This window comes from Penaeus chinensis, chromosome 34 (genome assembly GCF_019202785.1).
Source record: "Penaeus chinensis breed Huanghai No. 1 chromosome 34, ASM1920278v2, whole genome shotgun sequence".
NCBI lineage: Eukaryota > Metazoa > Arthropoda > Malacostraca > Decapoda > Penaeidae > Penaeus > Penaeus chinensis.
Genome location: NC_061852.1, coordinates 820515 through 825514, shown reverse-complemented (window position 1 = coordinate 825514; position 5000 = coordinate 820515). Strand labels below are relative to the sequence as shown.

Sequence of the window (5000 nt, the reverse complement as noted above, 5' to 3'; positions counted from 1 at the left end):
TTTTCTTTCTTCCGCTCTTCCCTCCTCCATTCTCTTTCATCGTATCTCCTTTTCCTATTTCTTCTCTTCTTTTGTATTATATTCCTTCTTTCAGTCTCTCCATCCTTCCTTTTTTCTCTTCTCCCATTCCCACTGTTCCTTCTCATTCTCTCTCCTCCTTCCATTATCTCTTTTCTTTCCGCCTTTATCTCTCTTTCTTCTTCCATCCTCTCTCTTCTTTTTCTTTTCTTTTTTCACTCCCTTTCCCTCTCTCTCCCTCTCCTCTCTTCCCTTTTCCATTTTCTTCCTCCTGCCATTCTCTCTCTTACATTTCCTCCTTCTTCCAGTCCCTCTCTTATATAATCTCTTCGTTTTTCATTCGTTCTCTTCATTCCTCCAGTCACTCCTCCTCTTCATTCTTCCGTTCTCCCTTTTCTTCTCCCATTCCCTCGCTTACTCCTCTTCATTTTTTCCATTCTCCTTCTGTTCGTTTTCTTCCTATCATTCCTTCTATTCTATCTCTTCATTCTTATTTTCTTCTTTCATTCTCTCCCATCCCCATTCCACCATTTTCTTCAAAGCAAAGTCCCTCCTCTCTCCTCTCCCCCCTCAGTTTCTTCTCTTCCTCCCTACTTCTCGTTTCCTCCTTACTCCCTCCTTTTCGCTTCCTCTCTCTCCTTTTCCTTTCAGCTTCTACCTCCTCACATTTTCGCTCTCATCCTTTATCTTTTCTCTTCCGCCTTACTCTCTTTCCTTTTCCTGGTTCTTTTTCCTCTTTTTCCTCTCTCCTTTTTTCTTCATCTTCCTCTCTCCTCTCCTGTTCCTCTTCCTCTTCTTCCCTTCCTCTCTCCTCTCTTGTTCCTCTTCCTCTTCTTCCCTTTCTCTCTCCTCTCTTGTTCCTCTTCCTCTTCTTCCCTTCCTCTCTCCTCTCTTGTTCCTCTTCCTCTTCTTCCCTTTCTCTCTCCTCTCTTGTTCCTCTTCCTCTCTCCTCTCTTGTTCCTCTTCCTCTTCTTCCCTTCCTCTCTCCTCTCTTGTCCCTCTTCCTCTCTCCTCTCTTGTTCCTCTTCCTCTTCTTTCCTTCCTTTCTCCTCTCTTGTTCCTCTTCCTCACTCCTCTCTTGTTCCTCTTCCTCTTCTTCCCTTCCTTCTCTCCTCTCTTGTTCCTCTTCCTCTTCTTCCCTTTCTCTCTCCTCTCTTGTTCCTCTTCCTCTTCTTCCCTTCCTCTCTCCTCTCTTGTTCCTCTTCCTCTTCTTCCCTTCCTCTCTCCTCTCTTGTTCCTCTTCCTCTCTCCTCTCTTGTTCCTCTCCTCTCTTCTTCCTCTTCCTCTCTTGTCCCTCTCCTCTCTCCTCTCTTGTTCCTCTTCCTCTTCTTTCCTTCCTTTCTCCTCTCTTGTTCCTCTTCCTCATCCTCTCTTGTTCCTCTTCCTCTTCTTCCCTTCTTCTCTCCTCTCTTGTTCCTCTTCCTCTTCTTCCCTTCCTCTCTCCTCTCTTGTTCCTCTTCCTCTTCTTTCCTTCCTCTCTCCTCTCTTGTTCCTCTTCCTCTTCTTCCCTTCCTTTCTCCTCTCTTGTTCCTCTTCCTCTCTCCTCTCTTGTTCCTCTTCCTCTTCTTTCCTTCTTCTCTCCTCTCTTGTTCCTCTTCCTCTTCTTCCCTTCTTCTCTCCTCTCTTGTTCCTCTTCCTCTTCTTTCCTTCCTCTCTCCTCTCTTGTTCCTCTTCCTCTCTCCTCTCTTGTTCCTCTTCCTCTTCTTCCCTTCCTTTCTCCTCTCTTGTTCCTCTTCCTCTCTCCTCTCTTGTTCCTCTTCCTCTCTCCTCTCTTGTTCCTCTTCCTCTTCTTCCCTTCCTCTCTCCTCTCTTGTTCCTCTTCCTCTTCTTCCCTTCCTTTCTCCTCTCTTGTTCCTCTTCCTCTCTCCTTCCTTCTCCTCTCTTGTTCCTCTTCCTCTCTCCTCTCTTGTTCCTCTTCCTCTGCTCTCCTTCCTCTCTCCTCTCTTGTTCCTCTTCCTCTCTCCTCTCTTGTTCCTCTTCCTCTTCTTCCCTTCTCTCGTCTCTCTCTGTCTTCCTCTTCCTCTTTTCCCTTCCTCTCTCCTCTCTTGTTCCTCTTCCTCTTCTTCCCTTCTCTCTCCTCTCTTGTTCCTCTCCTCTTCTTCCCTTCCTTCTCCTCCTCTTTTCCTCTTCCTCTCTCCTCATCCTTCCCTTCCTCTCTCCTCATCTTTTCCTCTTCCTCTCTCCTCTCTTGTTCCTCTTCCTCTTCTTCCCTTCCTCTCTCCTCTCTTTTCCTCTTCCTCTTCTTTCCTTCCTCTCTCCTCTCTTGTTCCTCTTCCTTCTTCCTTCTTTCCTCTCCTCTTTTCCTTCCTCTTCTTCCTCTCTCTCCTCTCTTGTTCCTCTTCCTCTCTTCTCCTTCCCTCTCCTCTTCTTTTCCTTTCCTCTCTCCCTCCTCTCTTCCTCTCTTGTTCTTTCTCTTCTCTCTCTTCTCTCCCTTTCTCTCTCCTCTCTTGTTCCTCTTCCTCTTCTTCCCTTCCTCTCTCCTCTCTTGTTCCTCTTCCTCTCTCCTCTCTTGTTCCTCTTCCTCTTCTTTCCTTCTTCTCTCCTCTCTTGTTCCTCTTCCTCTCTCCTCTCTTGTTCCTCTTCCTCTTCTTCCCTTCCTCTCTCCTCTCTTGTTCCTCTTCCTCTCTCCTCTCTTGTTCCTCTTCCTCTTCTTCCCTTCCTCTCTCCTCTCTTGTTCCTCTTCCTCTTCTTCCCTTCCTCTCTCCTCTCTTGTTCCTCTTCCTCTCTCCTCTCTTGTTCCTCTTCCTCTCTCCTCTCTTGTTCCTCTTCCTCTTCTTCCCTTCCTCTCTCCTCTCTTGTTCCTCTTCCTCTCTCCTCTCTTGTTCCTCTTCCTCTTCTTCCCTTCTTCTCTCCTCTCTTGTTCCTCTTCCTCTTCTTCCCTTCCTCTCTCCTCTCTTGTTCCTCTTCCTCTCTCCTCTCTTGTCCCTCTTCCTCTCTCCTCTCTTATTCCTCTTCCTCTTCTTCCCTTTCTCTCTCCTCTCTTGTTCCTCTTCCTCTTCTTCCCTTCCTCTCTCCTCTCTTGTTCCTCTTCCTCTTCTTCCCTTCCTTTCTCCTCTCTTGTTCCTCTTCCTCTCTCCTCTCTTGTTCCTCTTCCTCTTCTTCCTTCCTCTCTCCTCTCTTGTTCCTCTTCCTCTCTCCTCTCTTGTTCCTCTTCCTCTTCTTCCCTTCCTCTCTCCTCTCTTGTTCCTCTTCCTCTCTCCTCTCTTGTCCCTCTTCCTCTCTCCTCTCTTGTTCCTCTTCCTCTTCTTTCCTTCCTCTCTCCTCTCTTGTTCCTCTTCCTCTTCTTCCCTTCCTCTCTCCTCTCTTGTTTCTCTTCCTCTTCTTCCCTTTCTCTCTCCTCTCTTGTTCCTTTTCCTCTTCTTCCCTTCCTCTCTCCTCTCTTGTTCCTTTCCTCTTCTTCCCTTCCTCTCACCTCTCTTGTTCCTCTTCCTCTTCTTCCCTTCCTCTCTCCTCTCTTGTTCCTCTTCCTCTTCTTCCCTTCCTCTCTCCTCTCTTGTTCCTCTTCCTCTTCTTCCCTTTCTCTCTCCTCTCTTCTTCCTCTTCCTGACTCCTCTCTTGTTCCTCTTCCTCTCTCCTCTCTTGTTCCTCTTCGTCTTCTTCCCTTCCTCTCTCCTCTCTTGTTCCTCTTCCTCTTCTTCCCTTCCTCTATCCTCTCTTGTTCCTCTTCCTTTTCTTCCCTTCCTCTCTCCTCTCTTGTTCCTCTTTATCTCTCCTCTCTTATTCCTCTTCCTCGCTCCTCTCTTGTTACTCTTCCTCTTCTTCCCTTCCTCTCTCCTCTCTTGTTCCTCTTCCTCACTCCTCTCTTGTTCCTCTTCCTCTTCTTCCCTTCCTCTCTCCTCTCTTGTTCCTCTTCCTCACTCCTCTCTTGTTCCTCTTCCTCTTCTTCCCTTCCTCTCTCCTCTCTTGTTCCTCTTCCTCTTCTTCCCTTTCTCTCTCCTCTCTTGTTCCTCTTCCTCGCTCCTCTCTTGTTCCTCTTCCTCTTCTTCCCTTCCTCTCTCCTCTCTTATTCCTCTTCCTCACTCCTCTCTTGTTCCTCTTCCTCTTCTTCCCTTCCTCTCTCCTCTCTTGTTCCTCTTTCTTTTCTTCCCTTCCTCTCTCCTCTCTTGTTCCTTATATTCCCTTCCTTTCTCTTCTCTTCCTTTTCCTCTTATTCCTCTTCCTCCTCCCTCTTGTTCTTCGTCGCCCTCACTCTTTCTTTTTGTGTGTACCCCCCCCCCCCCACCTCTCTATCGATGCCTACTGTTTTTATTTTAGTCTCAATGTCATTCTATTTATTTGATTAATATTTTCATCATTCCAATAATCATGCACATTTTATTTATCATCATGATCCCCGTTCTTTCATCGTCCCTTCGAGTCTCATTATAATTTTAATTTCTGTAATAGTTCATCGCCATTCTCGTTACAGTTATATATTTTTTCATGAATTTCAAATTCTAAATACTTTATTCTATTAGTTACAATGGTTAGTCTTATTACATAGAAAGTGATTTTACAGTACATGTAAATATCAGATGGAATTCATGGTAGTACATACAAGTCTTGCCTATTCTTATATGTTGAAATCTGATGTCATTGGTGTTTCGTACTTTGTTTATGCGTGTGGTAATGTGGTCATATTTATTTACGTTACCAAGTGCTACTCTCACAGCAAAGTTTTGTATATTTTCTGAATTTGGCCATTGTTTGTTGTACCCCAAATGTTTGAGCAATAGTTCAATATACGAGAACTAGTCTTTGTATAACAGATACTCTAGTTTCAGCAGGGATTTTGTTTTTTATATTGCTTAGGTAAATTAGTGTGCCCATTACTTTTCTATGGATGTCTACATGGTTCTCAAATGTCATGTGTACGCCCAAGTATTTTATGGAAGTGCTCGGTCTTATGTAACCGTCTTCAAATTTTATGGTGGTGTTTTCAGGAATTTTGGCGATGTTTTGGCGATTACCTATGAAGATACATGGTTTTATCTGGATTCATC

At 45.2% G+C, this 5000-nt stretch overlaps 1 protein-coding gene across 3 annotated transcripts in view; it reads left to right on the top strand.

Moving 5' to 3' along the window:
- Positions 1-5000, top strand: part of LOC125043591 (ankyrin repeat domain-containing protein 12-like) — a 22213-nt gene that overhangs the window by 1566 nt on the left and 15647 nt on the right. The window lies entirely within an intron of this gene.